General features: G+C 33.5%; 2 protein-coding genes across 9 annotated transcripts in view; one reads left to right on the forward strand and one right to left on the reverse strand.

Annotated features, from left to right (window-relative positions):
- fry (microtubule binding protein furry) overlaps window positions 1–15,953 on the forward strand; it is a 218,636-nt gene that overhangs the window by 69,986 nt on the left and 132,697 nt on the right. The gene's annotated exons all lie outside the window — the stretch shown is intronic.
- The window catches only part of CNMaR (G-protein coupled receptor), a 119,570-nt gene that overhangs the window by 26,675 nt on the left and 76,942 nt on the right, over window positions 1–15,953 (reverse strand). The gene's annotated exons all lie outside the window — the stretch shown is intronic.

Genomic DNA, 15,953 nt, shown 5'->3' on the forward strand with positions numbered 1-15,953 from the left:
TGTTATCTGTAAGAAATAATTATGAAAAATTTTAATATACGTAATTGGTGAAAGATATAAAAATATAATATTATAGCATTAAAATATAATCTATTTAGTAATACAATAAAATTACCAACAGCTGGGTGAACTACTTTAAAAAAATTGAAACACAACTGAGGCTGGCGACCAGGTAATTAAGGTGCGTGAGACATTATATTGGGTCTGGATGTTATGCAAATACAGTTGAAAACATTTGGGCTCCATTATAACAATAACAATAACAATAATAGTGTTTATTCAGGAACTCAAAAACATACAAAAAACAAAATATTTATCCTAACTACTATAAGCAAAATAATCTAACATTTCTTTTAGTCAAAACAAAACACACTTCGAGCACGGACTTAGTCCGTCTGCCGAGTTGACTCTAATTTAATTATTAACCATAATAAATTTAAAAATATCTGAATAAATATAAAATAAAACATTAGCTAAACTTCGGAACTAAACATATTTCAATATTAAAAATTAAAATGTTTTATCAAAAATTTTCTATAACTCCAAGCGGAGTATCTATACAGCTTGCACCAATCAAGGCCATTCAAATAAAGAATAATTCACTTTTTTGGAGTTTTCTATTTCCCAAGTGCTGTACCCTGAACTCCTGCAAAATCGGACATTCCCCAATAAAATGGATGATATCTTCCACCGCACCAAGATTACAAAGAGGACAATAGTGCCTATTTTCGTCCCTGTTTACACTAAAATTTAAGTTAAACAGTGCGCCTCTCAGCTTCATTATTACAATAATAAATTTCACACTGTTTTTATCATGAATATATCCGTTTTCCCCTAAATCCAACTCTAATTCTTTGTAAATGTAATGGTATTTAGCGCTATTTGCTTTCCGTATCAGACTATCCCTAAATTCTGATTTTATTTTTGACGTCAATTCGTTATTAGACAATTTGATTTTATTTGCTGAAAATTTGGGCTCCATTATAGTTATGTAATGTTTTCATCTGACTACAGTTCAAGATGGCATTGCCTTAGACTGCCTAGGAAATTCAGAAATTAAATGATGTTTGAAAACAATAGCGGACGTTAGTACACAGGAATGGTTGCTTTTTTCTTTTTTTCCTCTTTAACACTATGTTTTTCTTATCTGATGGAAACTCTAGTTCATTTTTTTTTTTCTCTCTCTTTTTTCTCTTTACCTACTATTTTAAAGAGTGTTTCTCTTTAGTGTAGTTTCTTTTTCAACTGCTGGAGTGTTTTTCCTATCTTTGTGCAATGCACTCCATCTTCAGCTTTACAGTTTTTCTTTTTTTACTTTTACTCCCACAAAGATAACTATTTTCTTCGTGTTAGAAAGAAAAGAGGAATTGTTTAGACAAAGTGTTTTAATCTGTATATTTTAAAGTGAATTCACAAGAACACTTTTAAAGAGAAACCTTATTTAAATTTAGTAAATCAAATCTAAAGTTATTACTTTTCTTAATATTAGTTTTTATAAGTATGTTTAATTTTTTTAACTGTACATTTTTATCTTTTTGCTTGTTTCAAATTTAAGACTGCTTTTTGAAAAAGTAAGTATGATGTTCATAAGTGGTTACCTCTCGAAGTAGTCTTCATAGATGATACTACAGCTAAAAAAAAAGTCGTTGAATTTCATGGAGTAATCAAGTGGAAGCGATAAAGGTTTATCGAAAACTCAGTTTGTTGGCGTGTTATTTATTTGTTGCAATATGATTTTTGTAGGAATGAAATTCTGTGATGTCATTTTGAAAGAAATAAATGCAAGGCAAGGTTGGTAGGTATACTGCACTGATGAAACGGTGGGTTTTTATTTTTGTAATGATTTAATTTTAATTTATTATGCACAAAGAAAGTTTTCTAATAATCTTAAGAAAGGACAACATCAAGATATTAACAAAATGGTTGCAAGAAATAGCAAATATTGGTACTCTTTGTTTCTGCACCAGCAAAGGACTAAATAATGATCACATCATTTTAGTCGGAGATATCTTTACGTACTTGGTTAACCTTAAATAATCTGGATAAAGCCGAATTTCTGAGGTGATTAAATTATTCTGGAGCAAGCAAAAACATCTCACATCATTTAAGAGGGAGAAGTCAGATGTTTGCGGGGTTTCACTTCTTGGAGTAACGATGATCTCCATATAATTTATTTGGACGAAGTATAGACTTCATTGAAGACGATCATCATTCTGATCAACTGTCCTGTTTGAGGCAATAACCACCCAATCGTTTAAAAAGTGGGAAATTTTGTGTGTGAGGAAGATTCCCATCTAAAGAAGAAACATCTTGCAAAAAGAACTGGATTCATCAGCTTCAACATTCTGCAAAATAAGGCGCAAGATGGATACCAGAAATGCTCATACCAAATTAGAAAGAATAGCATGTTGATTGAGCTCGCGACTTTCAGGAACTCTGTGGAGGCAAGAAGAGTTAACTATTTGCAGAAAATGGTGACCGAAGTGGAAACATCCTTCAACACGTTTCCGATTATAAAGCAAGAAGACTCGATCTAGTGAATCGATCAGAGTGACGCCATCATATAAAAATTATATGGTGTTCACAATTTTTTTTTTTTTTCAGGACACTGAAGCCATTATCCTGTTGATCTATTAAAAATAAAAAGAAAGCACGATTACGGGAGAATATTACTCGAGCTTTTTTTTTGAACAGTTAAAGAAACCTGTAAAGAAAACAAAAGAAGTATTTGTTCAAAAAAGATGGGTTTGCCCCAGCTGTTGAAAAACAGTCATGTTGCTCAAGTTGGCCTTCTTAGTGAGGAGGATACCATCAAAACTTGTCCAGCAATAGACCCGTCCTACTATTATTTATTACTATGCGCAAAGAAAGGGCAGAAGAAACTTTTCTACTGATGATGACGTTAAGTGCGCTAAAGAAGTTTTCTTTGTTTTATATTTTTTGAGAGCAAAGGCCAATGTTTTTATTTTATGTGGAAGACAGAATCAAGCAAATTAAAGATATTAAAGTTTTATTAGTGTTTTTGGAAGAATATTTTGAAAATTAAAAAATAAAAACTAGTTCTTAGCTCAACTTCTTTCTTCCTTTTTTTACTCGAACTGTGTACCCATGCATAAATTAAAGTTTTTCTCAGTTTCCATTACAAGGAAATTATCTTTTAAAGAATACTTTACACATCTTTTTAAAGATGATTCTTTAAAAATTAAAAAAAAGGTTGCAAACTTCTTAATTTTTTCTAAAATTATTTAAGTTAGTTTGCCCGGATGGAAGGCTAAACTTTGCTACCAGTTAGGAACTTAGTGTAGCGGAAATTAGACTTATGATTAATTAAACGATTGTTGATACAGGAAATAAGAACTGGTAACATGTGTTTTACTCTCTCTTATTTCTCTATTATTAGCATTGTGTGGATTTTTTTTTTTTTTTTTTTTATATCTTTTATTTGAAATTTACACCTGCACTCGTACAGTACAATAAGTAAATATGCTGTGCGTACAATAAAAATGGCGTGGCAATCATGAATGATGATCATCCAGTGATGACCATCATTAGTCTACCAGTTGGTCACGGGGCCAACGGCGCCTCAGCCGTCTTCGGGGGTTGGAGGGAAGTGTGGTTGAGAATAGGTTTGCAGCTAAAGGATTAGGGTGAAATGATAGTTTTTGGTGGAATGTGTTGTAGCGGGTTTTGGCAAGTTCTGGTATAAATGGAATGTTGAGGTCTGTGTGTATGGAGTGGTTACTGACATAAAAGGGAGCGTTTACAATGCGGCGGAGTATTTTAGATTGGAGTGTTTGTAATCTGTTGATGTTAGATCGTTTAGCTGTCCCGTAAAGTTCAAGTCCGTAAGTCCATATTGGAGCAAGAAGGGAAGTGTACAGTCGACGCTTGTTCTGTAGTGTTAGTTTTGAGCGTTTGTCCAGTAGTCTAGCAAGGAGTGTGTATCGTTTGTGTAATTCAGCCCGTTTAAGTCTCGTATGAGGGTTCCAAGTTAGTCTTTTGTCTAGGTACAGTCCAAGGTACCGCACATGGTCGGCTGGTGGGATAGGAGTGTTATATAAGAAGACAGGTCCAAGAGTTGTTCGTTTGAGTGTGAAGACTATGTGTTTGGATTTGTTTGGGTTGATTTTTATTCGCCATTTTTGTAGCCAGGGTTCTAGTGAGTGAAGGTGAGATTGTAGAGAGCGGATAGCGAAGACAGGATCAGTATGTGTGGAGAGAATGGCAGTGTCGTCAGCGAAGGTGTATATGGAGGTGTTGGGATTTGAAGGTAAGTCGGCTGTAAAGATTGTGTAGAGAAGAGGAGCTAAGACGCTACCTTGTGGTACACCAGCAAGGACAGGAAAAATAGATGATCGAGAAGAGCCTTGAGTTACTAGGAAGAATCGGTCGGAGAGATAGGATTTGAGTATAAGATAGAATGTGCTTGGTAGAATACCCTTAAGCTTCCATAGCAAACCCTTGTGCCATACTCGGTCAAAGGCCTGTGAGACACTGGATTTTAAGGTTATTATTCGTTTTTGAGGTTCCCTAAGTAACAAAACATGTGTTCGCAAATTAGTCTGTCCGGGTGAACATTTATGTTTGAATCCATTTAAAAAGAAAGCAATGACTGAACGATCAAATTGTGACATTCCACTTTAGTGCCATCAAGGGCTGCAAAATGCCAAGGATACAAAGTATTTTCCATTGTCAGCATTACTTTTAAATTACTGATTTCGGCGATTCCAAAAATTGTGTGAAAATACAAGTAACCTAAAATCTTGTCAGGGCCCTTTTGCTTACTTTCTTGTCTTCTGCAGTTTGCTGAGTTAGGGTACGTTCACAACGGAGCTGTGAGCATAGATGATAGCAGTGATGCATCAGCGCTTATAGAATAACCTAGTACATTCTTATGTGAGCGTGCACAACGAAGCTTCGACTAGTGACTCATACGCGCTGCTATAAACGAGCATAGATGATAGAATTGAATTTTTCATTTTTCTGCTAGCTGAACTCCAGTATCGGAGCTTCAAAATGGACGTAGACAAATTAATTAGTGCTGTCTTTACTCATTATTTTTGGTTATTATTTTATTATTTACTTTTAAACAATATTTTGTTTTTTAAATCGTGCTTACATTTATTTTCATGTGTATTTATTTGTTTTTTTTCAATCAAATCATTACTTACCTAAGAGTAATCACTAGTTTTTCTTCTATGGTTATAGGATTTCCATGACAATTTTTCCAAAGTTTTCTTAATTTTGACCTTATTTTTTCTAAAATATAGTCGAATGTGGGTGGACCCGGTCCTCACATATTCAAAAAAACGATCCGGATAATTTCTAAGTTCCTTATAAAAATGGTGAAATTCACCCAAAGTACTTCGTTTTTTATTTATGGGATGTACATGATATTTTCTAAAGCGTTTTTTCTTTAAAATATACCATTTCCTCACTACTCGGGCATGTTGCATGTATCGCAGCTCCGTTATGCACACTAATCAGCGATTATATTTTACTCTATCAGTTATCATCTCTGCTATCATCTATACTCACCGCTCCGTTGTAAACGTACCCTTATATTGCCCTACTGCTTGTTCTTCTGTATATGCACCACATGTTTGTTGTCCTTCCTGCTTCATACTGTATAGTTGCAACGATGTGCTTCGTCCTTATTCCTCTTTTTGCATCTAGAACGCCTGAATTTGCTTCTTTTTATTGGTCTGGAACGATTGCCCAATCGTATTTCTTTGGCCTTTATTTTAGCCTTTTCCCTTACCATGGCTGATCTTATCTCTTATAAGAGTATCTTTTCTTTCGTTATTTGTTTCTCCAGCTAGTTGGTTGGTTTAGTTTTGGCTCCTGCAGTTCCTCAAATGATTCCTTGTTTTCTCACCTGATGTCTTACTTTATCATTTCTTTATTGAACAGCAATTCTTATCCGTTTGCACTAACTATTTGTGTGGATTCTCGAATTCTCTCACTAATTTTTATCGAGCAAACACCCTTTGTCTTGGCTACAGCAGTTCTTCAACCTTCTTTACAATTTCTTCTTGTCAATCTTCATGATTGTCATCTACTTGCTACTATCACTTTAGAAGTTTCTAAATGCCTGTCTTCCGGTATGAAATAATAATTACTTTCGTTTTATTCTAACAATTTTACCTCTTAGCTCAATGAGCGTAAGAAAAAAAGTGATATTTTATGTGGAAACTATCCCAGGATCCATCGCCTCATTGATATTGATTGGCTTTGTGTTATTTTTTGTTATTCTTTACTCCTTTGTTATTGGCTCTGCAGGCTTTGTCATTATCCATTACTTTCTTCGCCAGTAGTAACGTCAGTTCTATTTAAACGTCAGTTTCATTTAAAAGATAGTTGGTTGCTGTCTTTTTTGATTATTTCTTTTTTATCATTACTCTCTTGATTTGACATTATTCAGTATGATTTTTAATTCTTCATTTTATTCTATTTTATCAAATATGTAGACATTTGTTTCTAACTAAAGGAAATAGAAAAATTTGAAAAGGAAAACAATTATTTGATTTTTTCACAATAAATTATTTCAGCATTATTATTCATCATTAGAGTGAGGTTACAGGTTGAGTTCAGTGTTGAACTTCAAGAGCAGTTCTAAGGGTGCGTTCCACTTGGCGACCACAACGACCACGACCACGACCGCGATTTTGGCCGTTCCACTTGCTTGTGAGCGTTGCGATCGAAAACCCAAGTGGAACGGACTGTGGGCGTTTTAACCGTTCATGTAAACATTGCATATGGCGGCCTCGAAAATAAGTTAGAAGCTTGAAGAGGTTATTTTTTAATTTAAACCCCATTTATAAGCAGTTATAATAAACTTTATTAATTATTGGTAAAGTTGACTTATATTAAAAGAATATATATAATTCAATTTTTTATATTACATTTTAGTGGAGTATTTATAAAATGTACGTTTAAATAAAATTAAAATGTCTTTTGTGGCAACAGTTGGGTATTTATTAATAATGCTTTAGAAAGTTCTTTATCTAGTTCCGATTAGAGTGGAATGTAATTTTACAAAATCGCAATGATAAAAAGCGAAAACTTAGGCCACGTATTATTAGCTATCAGAGTAATTGATCTTTATTCAAATGAAGAATTTAAAAGTTATTTCAGGTAAATGATTTTGTGTTATTCAGTGATTTAGTGTGTAAAGGGATAAGTAATTATTTATTTATTTATTTTTTGTAGACTTTCGAGTAACACATTCTATTATTTACATGAAATAATACTTTCATTTACATGAGATAATTTTTTCGGTCGCCATATTTTGTTTTAAAAATTGCGCCAACTCTGAACGCCCACTTCGACCCAGCTCTATAGATGGGGCGTTGTGGTCGTTGTGTGGGCGAAAATAGTGACGTCATTAGTGACGTTTTCGCCACGACCACAACGACCGCGGTCGCCAAGTGGAACGCCTGAAAGCATGTTTTGGTCGTTGTGGTCGCCAAGTGGAACGCACCCTAAGTCGTACGAGTGTTCCGTACCACATTTCCATTTTGTTTATTCTGTCACAATGCTGGTAAGATTATCTGATTAGAAAATGTAACTGCCAATCTCATCATGGTTATATGTATATGCTTCCAATTTTAATCTCCATTCTCATTTCCCACTACATTTCGTCCTTACGAATTTTTTTTTTATGACATAATTTATAATCATGCCATTGATTTCGCAAAATAATTTAATGACAAATATACAGGGTGTTCATTTTAAGACGGCTCAAGTGCATTTCATTCTTAAAACGGTTAATCTGAGCGAAAAATAGTAAAGGAAAAATTTGTTGCCCGTCAACTCTAGTTTCAGAATATATGACTTGATTTTAGATTCCTGCCCGCATACGTGGCAGACGTGCGTCCAAAAGTGAGGGTTCGCAGTTGACCCCCACTTTCATATACACCGTTTTAAAGATCATAAAAAGTTATGAAAGAAACCGGAAACCGCAATTCGATATCTTCAAAATTAAAGGTGCTATGCCATTTCAAAATCTGGTATTTATTAATCACATTTCAATTTTTTAACTTGTTATCAAAGAGAAAGAAGAGCACGCGATAGATCATTTTTATGTATTTTTTCATCCCCTTTCTACTAAAAATATTGCCAAGGCAGTAAAGCTAGTATTTCTCTTAATATCCGAGTGATTTTTCTAAGAAAAATCAAATGTTAAGAGCTTTAGATGTTTTCAAGCATTCACAAAATGGCTAAAAATTAATTTTACATCTGTTACAAACAAGAAGGTTTAATAATTATTTAGTAATTTTGGGAGAGTTGCGTTTAATTACCAAACAAATTGGAAACCACCTGCCCCATATTTAAGTGATCAATATCTTTCATGTAAAGGATCAAACTTATTCCTTAACTTATCAAATAATGCACTTTACTCAACTTGTGAAACATTTGCTGTGCCATTAAAGGTGCCTCTTCAGGTACAGAGAGTAGTTGATAATCTCCAGGCTAACCTGGCTTGCAAGCCAGAGGAGGTACCTTTGAAGGCTTCACACGTTAAGTAAAGTGCATTATTTGAAAATGGCGCTACAATTGGCAAGGGTAGGTAACTAAAAATAATTTTGATTCGGATCTTTTTTGTTAAAGATTTTGTTTGTTTTTATAACTTTTATAATTACTGCCAAACAATTTTGTGTCCATTTGAAGCCACGATGAAGTAAAATATTAGTCTGTATATTGAAATTTTTATTATTCAGTCTTTATGATAGAGAAAATAAATAATAATTGGAAATTCAGCTGTGAATAAATAATCATACAAGCTGTGAAAAGAATGGTCTTGCTATTCAAAACAAAATGTCGGAATTAATGAAAACCTTTTGGGTTAAAATTATTGTAGATTGATAAAGGTTTTATTTCTATAGATTTTCTTTTCTTGTTAACTGAAAGGAATTTTTTGAAACTGGTACAAATCTTGCAATAATAGGTACTGAATTTGGTGAATTAAAGATAAAAATCTTTGGGTTTATATAAATATTTTTTTCCTTATTCAATAGAAATCTAGTTCTTATGCTTTCTGTAAAGATCATTTTCTGCTCTCTTGAACCAATTTGTACAGCAAAACAAATTCAGTCTCATCTGGAATCTTATCATTCTATCTTGACGAACAGGATTGTAGAGTTTGAGATATTTTTAAACTTTAATTAAGCGTTTCATGATAATTAGTGAGCCAGTTATGGATTATTGAAGGCCAGCAGTTGACTTTTTCATTAGTAAGAATAATTTATTATCTACTTCGATATGTTCCATGAAACCTTATGTTTATAGGTTTTTAGAATCGACTATAAAAGGGTTTGATTGACAATGACAGCACTTATCTTCATCACTTCAGATAAAGTGATGATCTTCAAAAGATGACATTGATTTCCTGACTAATCCCTCAAAAATTGTTTATTTATCACTGGACTTTTCGATTTTAACATAGATAAGACTCAAAAGTAGAAATCATATAAAGAACCAAGAAAACACGTTTAAGATAATTTCAGACAATTAACGTATTATTGATTATAATACAGCATCAATTGGAGCGTCCAATTCCTGCTTGATTTTCATTGTCCTTTCAAAATGAATATTGAATTTAGGCGTTAGTTTCTGCAATGCTTGTTATGTGTTAGCGTGTGATCATTGAATTCCTCATGTTCTATGCAAAGATGGTCATGTCAATTAATTAGCATATTGTGGTAAGTCTGTCTAGTACAAGATTTCCAACGGAATATTAACTCTAGTAGACCAACGGTAACTCTTGCCTATATTTAGAAAACTTATGTTAATTGTCTATTTGCTTAATTTGCTCCGTAATAGACTAAAATAGCTTCGAATCTTTCAATTACACTTCAAACTTATATCGTTTAATTGTCAAGGTTTCTTTCAGCTTCGAATTTTCGCTATGTTTGATTTACTTCTAAGTGAATAAAAGTTATCTTTACAATAATAAAAAGAACTTCTTAGAGATACGTGTCTTACAATAACCCCCGATTAAAGTCATTTTTCATGTACATAATTTCAAACAAAAACTCCAGGTGTGGTTAAGTTTTACTTTAACCAAAACCTAAGTGCACAAGTTTTCTGGTGGCACCTGAACATAACCAAAAAAAATTAGGCTTGCGCAATTTTCTGCTTTAAGTTATGCTGAACCCTGATTAGCCGATAGAATCACGCTCAGCTCTGTAAGTAAAAAACTACTTTTTCGTACTCGCAGCATAAAATTTTGCTGATAATCTTCCACTAAAAGAGTATTCCCTTTTCTATAGATACTTTTACTTTGATGCTGAAAATTACGAATTTAGACTGAAGTTTTTAGAGGTACACGTTAATTGCTTGTATTAATGTCCCACCCACCTTTTCTAACTGTTGCTAGGAAAATTACCTAAGTTAAAATGAAGTAAGTTTGTCAACAGTTCTTTAATTAAAATTAAACAGTTACAGTTTAAATCAATAATTACTTATTGTTATTAAAATAGTTGAATCTAATTGTAATTTATAATTTAAATAATATTTAAGAAATGAATTGTTTTGTTCAAATAACTCATTGAATTGTAACTTGGGTCTGACGGTTTTACGTATTCCTGTTTTGTTTGGACGAATACAAATCAAGATCACCCTTTAATTCTTCCCCTGAATTTGTCATTTTTTTTTGCTTTTTTAGCCAAATCAGTCGTTCAAATAGTTGTTAACACCTAATATTTCTTTTATGGCGTGTTTATGGTTGTTTTTAATCAGATTTTTCCCGAAACACCTTTTCTAGAATCGGGAACATAAATGATGATTTTAATGAGAACTTGGCTGTACAAATTTCATATTTTAAGAATAGTTGACAAGTATGATCTATTCTTATTTTATACATTTATCTCAACAGCATGATTTAATGAAGGTAAATGGAGTTATGCATTCTTTCAAATCTCTTGGCGTTGACGATAAGTCGCCGTTAGAGGATTTTCAAAGTCGACGACTTGTTAACTTATAGAAGCGATCAAGAGGATTGTAACGAGAGGACAGTAACTTTTGGAATTCATTTACAGCAGGTTATTCTTTGCAGGAAGGTTTTTATTGTTATAAGAAGACAGTATGGATTATATAATTGGGTACAATAGTAAGGGAATGTTGACAATGTTTCTAAGGATTTTTTGGACTACAGGGATTTGAAATCCAAATTATTTTTTTTATGTTAATGCAAGTTCCAATGTAGCGGACTTTATCACCAGTAGAGGAGGCAGCTTTGAAGGAGCTATTATGTGCCGAAGAGTGAATGTGACGTGTTGACAATCGCTCTCATTTTATTGGATTCTAAAAATATCTACAACCATTTCAGAGATGAAAATTATTCCGCAATTATATGTCTGTCATTCCGCATTATATGTCTGTTTGAAGGAAAAAAGTCTGTCAGTCATTATTTTCCTGATATTCAATAAAAACTAATGAACAACTCAATGATATATTCACATTTTTCACAGAGAAATATTTTATTTCTAAATTAAATAAATTGAATTAAAATGTATAATGTATTCAATAATTATTTCCATCTTCAAATAATGTTATTAATAATATTTAAAAAGAGAAATTATTACCAGATAAAACATGAAATATATTTTATATCCGGATTTCGAGGATTAATAAAGAAATATGGTTGCAATATAGGATTTCCACAACCCATGCGTTTGGTCTAAATCAGATTAAAGTCTTCTAACTGTGTTTCCAAGGCATCGTCTCTCTTATCTCTGGAAACATGATTCTGAGAGGACCAATTTGTTTCAATTTTTGCTTTCAGCAAATGTTGCTTTTGTATAAGTGTATTCTCCTTGTTTAATTAGATTCCTCTTTTACGGTTCTCACGTTGCTGGGAATTATGAATATAAAATCATAAAATGATTTAAAAAACAAAATCAAAAACTGTTTCGAATTCGTGGTTTCATGATAACATTGCCTGCCCTATGCTTGAAACACAGAATTGCCTTTGATGGAATAAGAACTAAATTCTAATTCATCCAACTTATGTAAATCCGTGGCTCCTAAAGTTTGGATTGATAAACGTGCTTACATTTCGCAGTTTTCGATCGATAGATATTATTAAGGAATCTAAACGCAACTTCCAAAAAAAAAAAAAAAAAAAAAGAATTTATAAAGATTTTGAACTGGCACAAAGACTGGGACAAGTTTAGTATTAATATATGACTGAAATCTGCTTTTGTATACATCCTATAAGTAGTAGAGCACATCGAAGATCTCCGAAAAGAGGATTTCGAAAGCTACGGTATTATCGTTGTGACGGGATACCAAATTTAAGGTATCTTTTAGATTTGGAGTTTCACATACTGAGTTGAAAGTGGAGGTATCCTGTACAATGAATACGAAAAAATTCTTTCCAGTTTGGGTCTAATGATTTCTTAAGCCGAGGAATAGTGTATAGCAAGTTGGTAAGAGAAAGAAGATGGAAGGGATTAGCTGAGTGATTAGCATTCTGGATTCCCAAGCGGATTTGCCGGGATTGAATCCAGCTACTGGCCCTTGGATTTTCTCATCCTAGTTTGCTTCATACAGCTCACTAGAGGGAGAGCCGTGCACTGGAAAAAATCTCAGGGCGCCATTGAACTAAGACGTTGACGCGCCTTACAGAGAAAATAGTTTTAAAATGGTGATAGCGAATAATGGAATAAGCGAATTCTGGCTTCAAATCGAGCAAACACTGAAGTGAAATTATTAGTGAAACTAAGAATTGTAAACAAAGTGTAGAGTAGAAATGCTGCTAGAAGGCTGTGGCTGAAACGGAAGTGCTTGAGACCAGCTGACCCAGAATGGTGAAGGTGCAGAATGGTAGAACAATAACGCTGACATCGCGCGGATTAGTAATAATGCTCTTACTAAGTTACTGGTCCTTCTTTTATAACCTTTTTCCGTTCTGGCAAAGTGGGTAATTGTTTGTCTCCCTGCTTAATTGCTATTTCTTGTTTCTTCTAATTGCCTGTTCTTTAAAACTTATTTCTATAAGTTTTCTATTCTTTTGCTTCCACCTACAGTTACTTATATCAGAAATGGTTTAGTTCTACTACGATCTGTGTCGTTATTTGGAACATTTAATGTTAAAATACATGTTTAGTAGTTCTAAATAACTGATTCAAATGAATAGACCATAACAGAAAATAAAATAAACTCCATCTAGATTTCTAAGAGCAAACTAAGCAACAATCAATCCATCAATTTATTAGGCTTACTGCCACCTAGATATTATCAAGGAAACTGAGGGGAACAACAGCTAAGGCTCGTTTCGCAGAATATCTCTTAAGTCAAAATCAAGTTCTAAAGATTGTATTATTATATCCTATCAATCTTTCTTGAGGTCATTCTCATTGCAACCTCTCTTTTCCAATAAAGTAAAGATTTTGATGATTCAAGAACTCCTGAGGGACTCATTAAGGGCAATAAACAGGAGCGTCACTCTTAGAGCGTCTTGTGAGACTAGCCTTTTTTTTTTTATTTAAGTCTTTGTACAATTTTAGTTAAATTTCAATTTTTCTTTCATTTCTATTCAAATATTATTTCTCCTTATTCTTTATTAAACTTTTCTTTATTATTTTTTTTATATTTAAACTTATTTCTTTACATTGATTAAAACTACCAATTTAAAGTGTTGCAGTAAATGATTAAAAGAAATTGAAAAGTTGTTTTCTATTGGAGAAGACATTTCTAAGGAGGGAATAGTCAGGTTTTTCTTAAACGAGCAAAATAATTGCTAAAAAAAAAGAACTAAATTTGAATATTTTTTAACTTTATAAAATTATGTTATGATATACAGGGTGAACCAGTAAGAAATGTCCATAGGCCTACTGTGTGTAGTACATCTAAAGTGGAGTTCAAAGACGTATTAGCCAACTTCATATGTTCTTGAGGGACGTCACTTTACATTTTTTTCTAAAATCATTACTTTTTTCGCAATAAAAATGTTATTACTCAGAAAGTTTTAATCCAAATTCGATTCTGATGACACGGTTAGAAAGACAGATAAATTTTCTAAAAATTGATACCATTTCGAAGCATAAATTATTCTCCAAACAGCCTAAATCTTCCTCCGAATACTGGAAAAATAAAAGTAATCGAAATTTTTAAGAAAACTCATTAGGCTCTAATGTGATCATTATCAGACCTAGGTGCTGGCCACTTTTTATAAAAGTTTCCTTGTTTAATGGGCTTTCAAACGGTATATCATTTGCCCAGGATTCCTTTTATCTTCGTATGAGAAATTACGTTTGTTTTACAAGAAAACGTGTTCACGAACACTTAACAGTGTTAGTTTATCAAGTTGTTTAATTCATTGAAAACTCTTTTAGATGGACCTGTTGACAACTTTTAAAGTAGGCTTTCTTAAAATAAGGTAGTCAAAGGTTACAAATTGCACTTTAACACATTTACTTCTGATATCTCTGAAATATTTGAGAAAATGTTTTTAACAAGTGCTATTTTTATAATCGGAGGTTAATTTGCTTAGTTCCAAATAGGGTACAATAGGACATTAGTTGCTGGTTCACCCTATATATTATATTTATTGTTATTATTTTATTATTTGTTTATTTAGCTTGCAACTGTAATTAATTTACAACAACCAAAATAGATGAGGGTAAGGAAATGTTTCAAATACATATTCACGCATATACATATTCGAGGGTCGTTTGAAAAGTCCGTGCAAAGTCAGAGAGATAGCACTACTGGCGCGTATCGAGGTTATGTTTAGTTAGTAGCATCTCTTGGAAGAACACATACGAAGTTTCAGCCAGATCGGTCTATTTCTTTATGTTTGGCATTCGTTTGAATCGAGGAAGTCGAGTGATTTTCAAAAAATGGACCAAAAAAGAATTTCGTGTGTTGATTAAACACTACTTTATGAAAGGCAAAACGCCTCAGGAGACTAAAGAGAAGCACCTTCGATTAGAACAGTTTATAAGTGGTTTCAAAATTTTCGGAGTGGCCATATGGGCACAAGTGACGCTGAACGTTCTGGACGCCCTGTTGAGGTTACTACTCCAGAAATCATTGATAAAATCCATGATATGGTGATGGATGACAGAAGCGTGAGATTGCTAGTGCTGTGGGCATCTCGAATGAACGGGTACATAATATTTTGCATCAACATTTGGACATGACAAAGCTATCCGCAAGATGGGTGCCGCGATTGCTCACGCTTGACCAAAAACGAAATCGTGTGAAGTGTTGCAAGGACGGTTTGCAGCTGTTCCAAAAGAATCCGCAGGACTTTAAGCGTCGTTTCGTCACTGTGGATGAAAAATGGATACATCACTACACTCCTGAGACCAAAGAACAATCTAAACAATGGGTTACCAAGGGGGAATCTGCGCCAAAAAAGGCGAAGACCGTTCCTTCGGCCGGAAAGATTATGGCGACTGTCTTTTGGGATTCGCAAGGAATAATCCTCATCGACTATCTGAAAAAAGGTAAAACTATTACAGGTGCATATTATTCATCGTTATTGGACCGTTTGAAAACTGAGCTGCAAGAAAAACGCCCACGATTGGCCCACAAAAAAGTCCTTTTCCATCACGACAACGCACCAGCTCACACCTCAGCAGTTGTGGTTGCAAAATTAATGGAAATAGGGTTCCAACTCGTTTCACATCCCCCCTATTCTCCATACTTGGCTCCCTCGGACTACTATTTGTTCCCCAATATGAAGAAATGGCTGGCGGGAAAAAGATTTTATTCAAACGAGGAGGTGATTGCAGAAATGAATGGCTATTTTTCAGACTTGGACAAATCCTATTATTCGGAAGGGATCAACAAACTAGAGCAGCGTTGGACGAAGTGTATAAGCCTAAAAGGAGACTATGTTGAAAAATAAAAAAGGTTTACCCCCAAAAATTAAGTAGTTTTTATTTTTGCACGGACTTTTCAAACCACCCTCGTATATACATATCTCTCTTGCAAAA

Source organism: Rhodnius prolixus, unplaced genomic scaffold (genome assembly GCF_049639745.1).
Source record: "Rhodnius prolixus isolate KJV_2025 unplaced genomic scaffold, Rpr scaffold_2, whole genome shotgun sequence".
NCBI lineage: Eukaryota > Metazoa > Arthropoda > Insecta > Hemiptera > Reduviidae > Rhodnius > Rhodnius prolixus.